The following is a 14,343-nucleotide window of genomic DNA, read 5'->3' as shown; positions in this document are numbered from 1 at the left end:
TCTGCTCCAATCGCTGAGTAACAGCCTCCAATGGCCGAAAGGCCTCATTCTGTTCCTGCTTACAACTCTTGATGGGCCGAATAGCCTGCTTTAGTACAGGTGTAGTTGGGAATGGTGCAGAACATTTTGGAACCATCAGTGAACAGCCCACTTCTGACTTTACGATGGAGGGAAGGCCATTGATGTTGCAACCGCTGCTAGCCCACAGTGCCTCATGAATGCGCAGTTTCCATGTGCTCGGTCCTTTAGAAGTATGTCCTACTTCACAGGAGGGAATGCCACATCACACAGTGGGCAGGGTCTTCAATATGAGGCTGAGGCTATCCCTCCACAGGACTGTGTGTTGGCTGCTCCTACAGATACTGTCAGGGACAGATCCCTCTGGGACAAGGGGTTTGGTGAGAATGTTTCCCTCTTGTTTGTTCCCCCATCATTTGCCCCAGTCTGGCTGCTGTGTATGTGAGGTCTCTCCCTGTTCAGTCAGAGCTGGGCCTGTGGGGACACTCCTGGTGATGGACATTGAAGCCCCACGCCCAGAGAACGGTCTCTGTTCTTGCCACCCTCAGTGCTTACTCTGATTTGTTTTCAACATCGATGGGAACTGAGTTATCACCAGGGGTAAGGATGGGGCAGGAGATGACCGTCCTCAGGCAATTTCCTTGACCATGTGTGACCTGTTACCACGAGCCTTCCCGAGTTCTGGAATCAATTTTGGAGAATTGCAGGGTAACTCCTTCCCTGATTGTATCCCAGGGAGTCCCCACCACTGGTGGGTCTGTCCTGCCGGTGGGACAGGTTATACCCAGGGATGGTGATGGGGTTTCATGAAACATGACCTATCAGGCCTGGTCCTGTGAGTATGACGGTGTCAGACTGTTTCCTGACTGGGAGTGTGGTGCTGGAAAAGCACAGCAGGTCAGGCAGCATCCGAGGAGCAGGGGAATCAACGTTTCGGGCATAAGCCCTTAATCAGGAATGAGGCTTGCGGGCCGAGGGTCTGTGAGATAAATGGGAGGGTGCTAGGGCTGGTCTTGGGGCTGGGGCTGGGGGGACGGAAGCTGGGAATGTGATCGGAAAATGGGCGTGGGGGAGAAGTGATAGGTCAGAGAGGAGGGTGGAGTGGATGGGGGGGAAATGTGATTGACAGGTCAAGGTATTCCCTGGAACGTCCTGTCCCCGACATTTTATAACTGACATTCCCCGGAACGTTCTGTCCCTGACATTGTTTGTGAACGGCTGGACGTCAGTGAATTGAACAAACGATAAGATCCCGAGGGAAGAGATCCCGTTCCAGGGAGAAGGAGACACTGTTGCGAAGGCCCCTCAGGCAGTTAAAGGGGTGAATACATTTTCCCTGCGTTTACATTTCTTCACGACACAGGATCGACCACAATTTAGACCAAAATACAGGAATTCCCAAACTCCGTTAGTCTTCAGGAAACTGGGAGAGAATCCTTCAGGACAGCAACGTTTCCACCCTCCTTATTAGGAACTGGGAAGGAGTTACCTGTGTCTGCTCTCGAGTGATCGAGAGTATGGGAATGTTCTAGAAACCATCTGTCCTTATGGATGTGTCTCTGTGAGTTTGGGGAGGGAGGGTTTCTTGTGGTTTATGTCACATTTTTGTCAGTAATTCAGACCTTCCCATTTGTTATTCCAGCTCCAATTATTTTAATAAATCCCTGAATACAGGGAGACATTTGAAAATCTCACTGGGTCCCCGATCAAACGGGTCCCTTTGCCTCCAGACTGATGGATAATGGTTTTGTTTTCCTTCCTCACAGTTAACCTAGTGACCATCTACGTCCTGCTTTATAAAGATTGTGGATTGTCTCCATGTGTCAGACGTTACCTTGTGGCCATGGCAGCGGCGGATCTCCTGGTCATTATCCTCGACCTGACCCTGAAACACATTCCCATTGTTTATGATGAACAGTTTTATTTCCTGAGGGATTCCGTCCCCGTGTGTAATATCCACGCCGTCCTGCTTTATGCAGCCACTGACTGCTCTGTCTGGTTCACCGTCACTTTCACCTTTGATCGGTTTGTGGCCATTTGTTGCCAGAAGCTGAAAAGTAAATATTGCAGTGAGAAAACGGCGGCTGTGGTTCTGGGAGCAGTGACTGTGCTGAGCTGTTTAAAGAACATTTATTGGTATTTTATGCTCGAGGCTCGCTATCGTCTGATGAACGACCCCTGGTTTTGTGAGGCAACAGACACTGTTTATGACTCCATAGTCTGGGTCACAATCGAGTTCCTCCACCACATTCTAACCCCGTGTGTCCCATTTCTCCTGATTCTGCTGCTCAATGTTCTCACCGTCAGACACATTTTAGTGACCAGCAGAGCCCGCAGGAGACTCCGCGCTCACACCAATGGGGACGCTCAGTCTGACACTGAAATGAGAAACCGAAAAAAATCGATCATTTTCCTGTTTGTGATCTCGGCCAATTTCATCCTGTTATGGTCAACGTTGATGCTGTATTCTATATGGTACCGGATGGATGATATTGGGTATAAGTCTGTGTATCTCCATTATTATGTGCAGGAATTGGGCTTCATGCTGCAGCCCCTCAGTTGCTGCACAAACACCGCGATTTATGCCGTGACCCAGACTAAGTTCAGGCAGCAGCTGAAGAATGTGCTGAAATATCCCTTCACCCAAATCCATCCATCAATCAAATTCCCTCATTAATCAATCTATCCGGGATTTTCTCATTTCAGTTCAGTGTTTCAGCGATGGAGCACTGTTACTATCGCTATGGTAACAGACTGAGGATAGCGCTGGTTTGTCCATCCTTATCCCACAGGGGGGTTACAGGGACACATTTCAATGTTTCTCACAACTCAGGGGCCGGTGAGAAAAGGCATCATCCCACTGACTGTATCCATCACTTCCATTTGTAAACAATAAAAATGTTGATTAAAGTGTGCCGAGCAGCAGAGTGACCGATGTTATTGTGTGTCTTTGTGTTGGAGAAGCTGGGCTGGAGAGAGACAGACTCAGCCCCAAGTCATGGTCCTCAGGGAAGGGGAGAACACCGCGCCCTGAGCTCAGGAAATGGGGTTAACTCCCTCTGTCCCCCCCCCACTCCAACCTGACCTCCCCATTTCCTCTCCCCCCTCCTCTTTCTCCTCATTTCTCTCCCTCTCTCTCTCTGCACACACTCTCTTTCTCACCACCTCTACCTTTCACTCTCCCTCGTCCACTCCTCACTCTCACACACAAACCTAACCCTGGTTTCTGCACCTGCCTCCACTCTTTCCTCTCCCCCTCCCCTGCACTCTCTCTCGCTCTCCTGCCGCCTGTCTACTTCCCACAATTCCGTTTCTACCCCATTTTCCCCCTCCTCCCACCTCTCACATCTCACTATCATGTCACAACCACCCCTCCAACCACATGCAGCCACAACAACAACCACCCAACCCCACCACCCCACTGTCTGGATCAGAGGGAGAGGGACGCGTCAGGGAGTCAGAGTGCGTCAGAGAGAGAGGGAGGGACAGGAGGGAGAGAGATTTAGTCAGAGAGAAACAGAGGGAGGTTGGGAGAAAGAGAGACCAAAGTAGGGGGATCGAGTGAGAGGAGGTAGAGAGAGAGTGAAGGAGCAGGGAGAGACAGAAAGAGAGAGAGAGCCAAGGGAGGGAGGGAGAGAGAGAGAAAAAAGAGGGGAGTACATAATGAGAGGGGTCAGAGAGAGGGGGACGGACAGTAGGGGACAGAGAGTGGGCAGAGAGAGAGAGGGGAAAAGAGAGAGGGAGACAGACAGATGGGGGGCAGAGAGAGGGGGGACAGAGAGCGGGGGGAAAGAGAGAGAGGGGAGGAGGGGAGAGAGACTGGGGCAGAGATAGGGGAAGAGAGAGGGCGACAAAGAGAGGGGGACAGAGAGTGGGGGAGATAGAGGGGGACAGAGAGAGAGGGACAGAGAGAGGGGGCAGAGAAAGAGGAACATAGAGAGACAGTGGGCGGGAAGAGGGGGGAACAGAAAGATGCGGGACAGAGAGGGGGAAGACAGAGTGGGGACAGAGAGTGGGACAGACAGAGGGGTGACAGAGAGACTGGGGCAGAGAGAGAGGGGACAGGGATAGATGGGGGAACAGAGAGAGGGGGACAGAGAGGGCTGTGCACAGATAGAAGGGGAGAAAGAGAAGGGGGGCAGAGTGAGATGGGGATGGGGCAGAGAGGGGGGGGACAGAGGGGGACAGAGAGGGTTGGACAGATATGGGGGACATAGAGAGAGGGGGCAGAGAGGGGTAAAAGGGAGAGTGGGGACAGAAAAAAGGGAGTACAGAGAGGGGGTGGACAGAGAGAGGGGGAAAGAGAGGTGCGCAGAGAGAGAGGGGACAGAGTGTTGGGGACAGAGGGGGGGAGATAGAGGCGTGGAGAGAGAGTGGCGGAGAGAGGGGAGAGAGAGGGGGCAGAGATGGGGCAGAGAGAGAGTGAACAGAAAGTGAGAAGAGAGAGTGGTGGCAGAAAAAGCGGGTGTACAGAGAGACGGGGCAGAGAGAGGAGTACAGCCGGGTGGGGACAGAGAAAGGGGGACAAAGAGTGGGTGGACAGAGAGTGGGGGGACAGTGATAGGGGCTCAGAGACAGCGGGATAGAGAGAGGGGAGACAGAGAGAGGGGCGATAGAGAGCGGGGACAGAGAGCGGGTGACAGAGAGAGTGGGGACAGAAAAAGGGGGGTACAGAGAGAGGGGTGGACAAAGACAGGGGGAAGAGAAAAGTGCGGGACAGAGAGGGGGACAGAGAGAGAGAGAGGGGGCCAGAGGGGGTGGACAGAGAGAGGGGGGAAAGAGAGATGGGGCACAGAGAGAGATGGGGACAGAGAGAGGGGGAACAGAGAGAGGGGAGACAGAGAGAGGCATGGAGAGAGAGTGGCGGAGAGGGGGAACAGAGAGGGGGTTCAGAAGGGGAGCACAGAGAGTGTGGGACAGAAAGTGGGGAAAGAGAGTGTGGGGACAGAAAAAGGGGATGTACAGAGAGACGGGGCAGAGACAGGAGTTCAGATGGGCGGGGACAGAGAGAGGGGGGACAGACAGAGGGTGGAAAGAGTGAGGGGATCAGGGAGTGGGTGGATAGAGAGTGGGTGGACAGAGAAAGAGGCTCAGAGAGAGGGGGACACAGAGCGGGGGACAGAGAGAGAGGAGGACAGAGAGCAGTGGAAAGAGAGCGAAAGAGAGAGGGGGGACAGAGGGGAGGACAGAAAGGGGATAGGTAGAAGGGGTCAGAGAGTAGGGGGACAGAGAGTGAGGAGGCAGAGGTGGGGAAAGCGAGGGGGGACAGAGAGGGGGACAGAGATTGGGTGGACAGAGAGTGGGTGGAGAGAGAAAGAGGCTCAGAGAAAGCGGGACAGAGAGGGAGGACAGAGAGAGGGGCGACAGAGATAGAGGGGGAAAGAGAGCCGGGGTCAGAGAGAGGCGGAACGAGAGCGCGGGAAAGAGAACGGGGGGACACAGAGACGTGACAGAGACAGAGAGGGGGCAGAGAGAGAGAGGAGGACAGAGAGCGGTGGACAGAGAGGGGAAACAGAGAGAGGGGGACAGAGAGCAGGGGGACAGAGACAGGGGGACAGAGTGCTGGGGGACAGAGAGAGGGGGGGGAAAGGAGGGAAGAGAGGGGGGACAAAGAGAGAGGGGGACAGAGAGAGGGGGCCGGGAAAGGGGGAGAAGGTGGAGAGAGTGGGGCAGAGATAGGTGCAGAGAGGGGGACAGAGATTGGGGAGATAGAGGAGGTCAGAGAGAAGGGGGACAGAGAGAGGGGGACAGAGCGAGTTGGAGAGAGAGTGGGTCAGAGATAGGGGGTCAGAGAGAGTGGGTACAGGGAATGGGCGGATAGAGACTGGGGAGACAGAGAGTGGGGGAGGGAGAGAGTGCGGGACAGAGGGTGGACAGAGAGGAAGTCAACAGAGAGAGGAGGGTCAGAGAGGGGGGACAGAGAGATCGCGGGGACAGAGAGAGAGAGTGGGAAAAGAGAGAGAGAGGGGGCAGAGGTGGGACAGACAGGAGGGCGCACACAGAGAGGAGGACTGTGAGAGGGGGACAGAGGAGGGACAGAGAGACGGGGACAGAGAGAGATGGGACAGAGAGAGGGGACAGAGAGGGGGGACAAAGGGGCTGGACAGAGAGAAGGGGACAGAGAGGGGGGAGGCAGAGGTGGGGACAGCGAGTGGGGACAGAGAGAGCGGGCAGAGAGAGAGGGGGACAGAGAGAGAGGTGGACAGAGAGAGAGGGGGAGAGAGAGGAGAGGTACAGGGATGGGGACACAGAGAGAGGTGGACAGAGTGAGGGGGGACAGAGAGAAAGGTGGAACAGAGGGAGGGAGGGCAGAGTGAGGGGGAGAAGGGGGAGAGAGTGGGGCAGAGATAGGTGCAGAGAGAGGGACAGAGAGTGCCGGAGATAGAGGGGGTCAGAGAGAGGGGGGACAGAGAGAGGGTGACAGAGAGAGGGGGACAGAGAGAGGGGGCAGAGAAAGAGGAACATAGAGAGAGACAGAGGGGAGAAGAGGGGGGAACAGAAAGATGCGGGACAGAGAGGGGGACAGACAGAGTGGGGACAGAGAGTGTGACAGACAGAGGGGTGACAGAGAGTGTGGGACAGAGAGAGAGCGGACAGGGATAGAGAGGGGACAGAGAGAGTGGGACAGAGAGGGCTGTGAACAGATAGAAGTGGAGAAAGAGAAGGGGGGCAGAGTGAGATGGGGACGGGGGCAGAGAGAGAGGTGGGGAGAGAGAGTGGCGGGACAGAGGGGGACAGAGAGGGTTGGACAGATATGGGGGACATAGAGAGAGGGGGCAGAGAGGGGGAAAAGGGAGAGTGGGGACAGAAAAAAGGGAGTACAGAGAGCGGGTTGGAAAGAGAGAGGGGGAGGAGCAGGGCGGGACGGAGAGAGGGCACAGAGAGAGAGGGGGACAGACGGGGTGGACAGAGAGAGGTGGAAAGAGAGGTGCACAGAGATAGAGGGGACAGAGTGTTGGGGACAGAGAGAGACGTGGAGAGAGAGTGGCGGAGAGAGGGGAGAGAGAGGGGGCAGAGATGGGGAACAGAGAGAGTGGAACAGAAAGTGGGAAGAGAGAGTGGTGGCAAAAAAAGGGGGTGCACAGAGAGACGGGGCAGAGAGAGGAGTACAGACGGGTGGGGATAGAGAAAGGGGGACAAAGAGTGGGTGGACAGAGAGTGGGGGGACAGAGATAGGGGCTCAGACACAGCGGGACAGAGAGAGGGGGACAGAGAGAGGGGCGATAGAGAGCGAGGACAGAGAGCGGGTGACAGAGAGAGTGGGGACAGAAAAAGGGGGGTACAGGGAGAGGGGTGGACAAAGAGAGGGGGAAGAGAGAAGGGCGGGACAGAGAGAGGTATAGAGAGAGAGAGAGAGGGGGGGTCAGAGGGGGTGGACAGAAAGAGGGGGGAAAGAGAGATGGGGCACAGAGAGAGATGGGGACAGAGAGAGGGGGGACCGAGGGGGGGGACAGAGAGAGGCGTGGAGAGAGAGTGGCTGAGAGGGGGAACAGAGAGTGGGTTCAGACGGGGGGCACAGAGAGTGTGGGACAGAAAGTGGGGAAAGAGAGAGAGGGGACAGAAAAGGGGGATGAACAGAGAGACGGGGGCAGAGGCAGGAGTTCAGATGGGCGGGGACAGAGATAGGGGGACAGACAGAGGGTGGAAAGAGAGAGGGGGTCAGGGAGTGGGTGGACAGAGAGTGGGTGGACAGAGAAAGAGGCTCAGATAGTGTGGGACAGAGAGAGGGATCAGAGAGCAGGGGGCAGAGAGCGGGGGACAGAGAGAGGCCACAGAGAGAGAGGAGGACAGAGAGCGAAACAGAGAGGGGGGACAAAGGGGAGGACAGAAAGGGGATAGGTAGAAGGGGTCGGACAGTAGGGGGACAGAGAGTGAGGAGGCAGAGGTGGGGAAAGCGAGGGGGGACAGAGAGGGGAACAGAGAGTGGGTGGACAGAGAGTGGGTGGACGGAGAAAGGGCCTCAGAGAGAGCGGGACAGAGAGGGAGGACAGAGAGACGGGCGACAGAGATAGAGGGGGAAAGAGAGCCAGGGTCAGAGAGAGGCGGAACGAGAGCGCGGGACAGAGAGCGGGGGACACAGAGAGGTGACAGAGAGAGAGAGGGTGCAGAGAGAGAGAGGAGGACAGAGAGCGGTGGACAGAGAGGGGAAACAGAGAGAGGGGGACAGAGAGCAGGGGGACAGAGAGAGGGGGACAGAGAGAGAGGTGGGGAGAGAGAGTGGCGGGACAGAGGGGGACAGAGAGGGTTGGACAGATATGGGGGACATAGAGAGAGGGGCCAGAGAGGGGGAAAAGGGAGAGTGGGGACAGAAAAAAAGGAGTACAGAGAGAAGGTTGGACAGAGAGAGGGGGAGGAGAAGGGCGGGACGGAGAGAGGGGCACAGAGAGAGAGGGGGACAGACGGGGTGGACAGAGAGAGGGGAAAGAGAGGTGCACAGAGAGAGAGAGGGGGCAGAGAGAGAGAGAGGAGGACAGAGAGCGGTGGACAGAGAGGGGAAACAGAGAGGGGGGGCAGAGAGCAGGGGGACAGAGAGAGGGGGACAGAGTGCTGGGGGACAGAGAGAGTGGGAGAGGGAAAGGAGGTAAGAGAGGAGGGGGACAAAGAGAGAGGGGGACAGAGAGAGGGGGGCAGAGAGAGGGGGAGTAGGGGGAGAGAGTGGAGCAGAGATAGGTGCAGAGATGGGGACAGAGATTGGGGGAGATAGAGGAGGTCAGAGAGAAGGGGGACAGAGAGAGGGGGACAGAGGGAGTTGGAGAGAGAGGGGGTCAGAGATAGCGGGTCAGAGAGAGGGGGTACAGAGAATGGGCGGATAGAGAGTGGGGAGACAGAGAGTGGGGGAGGGAGAGAGTGCGGGACAGAGGGTGGACAGAGAGGAAGTCAACAGAGAGAGGAGGGTCAGAGAGGGGGGACAGAGAGATCGCGGGGACAGAGAGAGAGTGGGAAAAGAGAGAGAGAGGGGGCAGAGGTGGGACAGACAGGAGGGCACACAGAGAGAGGAGGACTGTGAGAGGGGGACAGAGGAGGGACAGAGAGACGGGGACAGAGAGAGATGGGACAGAGAGAGGGGACAGAGAGGGGGGACAAAGGGGCTGGACAGAGAGAAGGGGACAGAGAGGGGGGAGGCAGAGGTGGGGACAGCGAGTGGGGACAGAGAGAGGGGGCAGAGAGAGAGGGGGACAGAGAGAGCGGTGGACAGAGAGAGAGGGGGAGAGAGAGGAGAGGTACAGGGATGGGGACACAGAGAGAGGTGGACAGAGAGAGGGGGGACAGAGAGAAAGGTGGAACAGAGGGAGGGAGGGCAGAGAGAGGGGGAGAAGGGGGAGAGAGTGGGGCAGAGATAGGTGCAGAGAGGGGGACAGAGAGTGCCAGAGATAGAGGGGTTCAGAGAGAGGGGGGACAGAGAGAGGGGGACAGAGAGAGGGGGCAGAGAAAGAGGAACATAGAGAGTGACAGAGGGGGGAAGAGGGGGGAACAGAAAGATGCGGGAGAGAGAGGGGGACAGACAGAGTGGGGACAGAGAGTGTGACAGACAGAGGGGGGACAGAGAGTTTGGGGCAGAGAGAGAGAGGGGACAGGGATAGAGAGGGGACAGAGAGAGTGGGACAGAGAGGGCTGTGAACAGATAGAAGTGGAGAAAGAGAAGGGGGGCAGAGTGAGATGGGGACGGGGGCAGAGAGAGAGGTGGGGAGAGAGTGGCGGGACAGAGGGGGACAGAGAGGGTTGGACAGATATGGGAGACATAGAGAGAGGGGGCAGAGAGGGGGAAAAGGGAGAGTGGGGACAGAAAAAAGGGAGTACAGAGAGAGGGTTGGACAGAGAGAGGGGGAGGAGAAGAGCGGGACGGAGAGAGGGGCACAGAGAGAGAGGGGGACAGACGGGGTGGACAGAGAGAGGTGGAAAGAGAGGTGCACAGAGATAGAGGGGACAGAGTGTTGGGGACAGAGAGGGGAAGAGAGAGAGGCGTGGAGAGAGAGTGGCGGAGAGAGGGGAGAGAGAGGGGGCAGAGATGGGGCACATAGAGAGTGAAACAGAAAGTGGGAAGAGAGAGTGGTGGCAAAAAAAGGGGGTGCACAGAGAGACGGGGCAGAGAGAGGAGTACAGACGGTTGGGGACAGAGAAAGGGGGACAAAGAGTGGGTGGACAGAGAGTGGGGGGACAGAGATAGGAGCGATAGAGAGCGGGGACAGAGAGCGGCTGACAGAGAGAGTGGGGACAGAAAAAGGCGGGTCAGAGAGAGGGGTGGACAAAGAGAGGGGGAAGAGAGAAGGGCGGGACAGAGAGGGGTACAGAGAGAGAGAGGGGGTCAGAGGGGGTGGACAGAAAGAGGGGGGAAAGAGAGATGGGCCACAGAGAGAGATGGGGACAGAGAGAGGGGGGAACGAGAGGGGGGGACAGAGAGAGGCGTGGAGAGAGAGTGGCTGAGTGGGGGAACAGAGAGGGGGTTCAGACGGGGGGCACAGAGAGTGTGGGACAGAAAGTGGGGAAAGAGAGAGTGGGGACAGAAAAGGGGGATGAACAGAGAGACGGGGGCAGAGGCAGGAGTTCAGATGGGCGGGGACAGAGAGAGGGAGACAGACAGTGGGTGGAAAGAGAGAGGGGGTCAGGGAGTGGGTGGACAGAGAGTGGGGGGACAGAGAAATGGGCTCAGATAGTGTGGGACAGAGAGAGGGGTCAGAGAGCAGGGGGCAGAGAGCGCGGGACAGAGAGAGGGCACAGAGAGAGAGGAGGACAGAGAGCGAAACAGAGAGGGGGGACAGAGGGGAGGACAGAAAGGGGATAGGTAGAAGGGGTCAGAGAGTAGGGGGACAGAGAGTGAGGAGGCAGAGGTGGTGAAAGCGAGGGGGGACAGAGAGGGGAACAGAGAGTGGGTGGACAGAGAGTGGGTGGACGGAGAAAGGGGCTCAGAGAGAGCGGGACAGAGAGGGAGGACAGAGAGACGGGCGACAGAGATAGAGGGGGAAAGGGAGCCGGAGTCAGAGAGAGGCGGAACGAGGGTGCGGGACAGAGAGCGGGGGACACAGAGAGGTGACAGAGAGAGAGAGGGGGCAGAGAGAGAGAGGAGGACAGAGAGCGGTGGACAGAGAGGGGAAACAGAGAGAGGGGGACAGAGAGCAGGGGGACAGAGAGAGGGGAACAGAGAGAGAGGTGGGGAGAGAGTGTGGCGGGACAGAGGGGGACAGAGAGGGTTGGACAGATATGGGGGACATAGAGAGAGGTGGCAGAGAAGGGGAAAAGGGAGAGTGGGGACAGAAAAAAGGGAGTACAGAGAGAGGGTTGGACAGAGAGAGGGGGAGGAGAAGAGCGGGACGGAGAGAGGGGCACAGAGAGAGAGGGGGACAGACGGGGTGGACAGAGAGAGGCGGAAAGAGACGTGCACAGAGAGAGAAGGGACAGAGTGTTGTGGACAGAGAGGGGGGAGAGAGAGGCGTGGAGAGAGAGTGGCGGAGAGAGGGGAGAGAGAGGGGGCAGAGATGGGGCACATAGAGAGTGGATCAGAAAGTGGGAAGAGAGAGTGGTGGCAAAAAAAGGGGGTGCACAGAGAGACGGGGCTGAGAGAGGAGTACAGACGGGTGGGGACAGAGAAAGGGGGACAAAGAGTGGGTGGACCGAGAGTTTGGGGACAGAGATAGGGGCTCAGAGACAGTGGGACATGGAGAGGGGGGACAGAGAGAGGGGCGATAGACAGCGGGGACAGAGAGCGGGTGACAGAGAGAGTGGGGACAGAAAAAGGCGGGTACAGAGACAGGGGTGGACAAAGAGAGGGGGAAGAGAGAAGGGCGGGACAGAAAGGGGGATAGAGAGAGAGAGGGGTCAGAGGGGGTTGACAGAGAGAGGGGGGAAAGAGTGATGGGGCACAGAGAGAGATGGGGACAGAGAGAGGGGGGACCGAGAGGGGGGGCAGAGAGAGGCGTGGAGAGAGAGTGGCGGAGAGGGGGAACAGAGAGGGGGTTCAGACGGGGGGGCACAGAGAGTGTGGGACAGAAAGTGGGGAAAGAGAGAGTGGGGACAGAAAAGGGGGATGCACAGAGAGACGGGGGCAGAGACAGGAGTTCAGATGGGCGGGGACAGAGAAAGGGGGGACAGACAGAGGGTGGAAAGAGAGAGGGGGTCAGGGAGTGGGTGGACAGAGAGTGGGTGGACAGAGAAAGAGGCTCAGATAGAGTGGGACAAATAGAGGGGTCAGAGAGCAGGGGGCAGAGAGCGCGGGACAGATTGAGGGTACAGAGAGAGAGGAGGACAGCGAGCGAAACAGAGAAGGGGGGACAGAGGGGAGGACAGAAAGGATATAGGTAGAAGGGGTCAGAGAGCAGGGGGACAGAGAGTGAGGAGGCAGAGTTGGGGAAAGCGAGGGGGGACAGAGAGGGGGACAGAGATTGGGTGGACAGAGAGTGGTTGGACGGAGAAAGGGGCTCAGAGAGAGCGGGACAGAGAGGGAGGACAGAGAGACGGGCGACAGAGATAGAGGGGGAAAGAGAGCCGTGGTCAGAGAGAGGCGGAACGAGAGCGCGGGACAGACAGCGGGGGACACAGAGAGGTGACAGAGAGAGAGAGGGGGCAGAGAGAGAGAGGAGGACAGAGAGCTGTGGACAGAGAGGGGAAACAGAGAGAGGGGGACAGAGAGCAGGGGGACAGAGAGAGGGGGACAGGCTGCTTGGGGACAGAGAGAGTGGGAGAGGGAAAGTGGGGAAGGGGGGGACAAAGAGAGAGGGGGACAGAGAGAGGGGGCCAGAGAGAGGGAGACAGAGAGAGGGGGAGAAGGGGGAGAGAGTGGGGCAGAGATAGACGCAGAGAGGGGGACAGAGAGTGGGGGAGATAGAGGGGGTCAGAGAGAGGGGGACAGAGAGAGGGGGACAGAGGGAGTTGGAGAGAGAGGGGGTCAGAGATACGGGGTCAGAGAGAGGGGGTACAGAGAATGGGCGGACAGAGAGTGGGGAGACAGAGATTGGGGGAGGTAGAGACTGGGGGTCAGAGGGTGGACAGAGAGGAAGTCAACAGAGAGAGGAGTGACAGAGAGGGGGGACAGAGAAACAGGGGGGACAGAGAGATCGCGGGGTCAGAGAGAGAGAGTGGGAAAAGAGAGAGAGGGGGCAGAGGTGGGACAGACAGGGGGGCACACAGAGAGAGGGGGACTGTGAGAGGGGGATAGAGGAGGGACAGAGAGACGGGAACAGAGAGAGATGGGACAGAGAGAGATGGGACAGAGAGAGAGGGGACAGGGAGGAGGGACAAAGGGGCGGCACAGAGAGAAGGGGACAGAGAGCGGGGAGGCAGAGATGGGGACAGCGAGTGGGGACAGAGAGAGGGGGCGGAGAGAGAGGGGGACAGCGTGAGAGAGTGGACAGAGAGAGAGAGGGGGACAGAGAGAAAGGTGGAACAGAGAGAGGGAGGGCAGAGCGATAGAGACAGAGAGAGGGGCCACAGAGAAAGGGGGGCAGTGTGACGGGGACAGAGAGAGTGGGACAGAGAGAGGGGGGACAGAGAGAAAGGTGGAACAGACAGAGGGAGGGCAGAGCGATAGAGACAGAGAGAGGGGCCACAGAGAAAGGGGGGCAGTGTGACGGGGACAGAGAGAGGGGGACAGAGAGAGGGAGACGGGGGGGTTGCAGAGAGAGGGGTACATAGAGTTGGGGACAGGGAAAGGGGGACAGCGACAGAGGGGGACAGAGAGAGGGGGGAAAGGGAGGGGGGATAGAGAGAGGGGAACAGAGAGAGTGAGTGACAGAGGGGGGAAGAGAGGGGGACAGAGAGATGCGGGACAGAGAGGGGGACAGACAGAGGGGTGACAGAGAGAGTGGGGCAGAGAGAGGGTGGGACAGGGAGAGAGGGGAACAGAAAGAGGAGGACAGAGAGGGTGGTGAACAGAGAGAGGTGAGAGAGAGAGAAGGAGGCAGAGTGAGACGAGGGACGGGGGTGCAGAGAGAGAGGAGACAGAGAGAGGTGGGGAGAGACAGTGGCGGGACAGAGGGGGACAGAGAGGGTTGGACAGAAATGGGGGACACAGAGACAGGGGGCAGAGAGGCGGAAAGGGAGAGTGTGGAAAGAAAATGGGGTTACAGTGAGAGGGAAGGACAGAGAGAGGGGGAAAGAGAGAGGGGGGATAGGGAGCGGGGACAGCGAGAGGGGAACAGAGAGAGAGAGAGAGTGACAGAGAGGAGGGAAGAGAGGGGGACAGAGAGCTGCGGGACAGAGAGGGGGACAGAGAGAGGGGGGACAGAGAGAGTGGGGCAGAGAGATAGGGGGACATGGGAGAGGGGGGACAGACAGAGGGGGACAGAGTGGGCGGTGGACAGAGAGAACGGGACAGAGAGTGTTGTGAACAGAGAG

This window comes from Chiloscyllium punctatum, chromosome 42, assembly GCF_047496795.1.
Source record: "Chiloscyllium punctatum isolate Juve2018m chromosome 42, sChiPun1.3, whole genome shotgun sequence".
Lineage (NCBI taxonomy): Eukaryota > Metazoa > Chordata > Chondrichthyes > Orectolobiformes > Hemiscylliidae > Chiloscyllium > Chiloscyllium punctatum.
Note: the sequence above shows the minus strand (reverse complement) of the source record.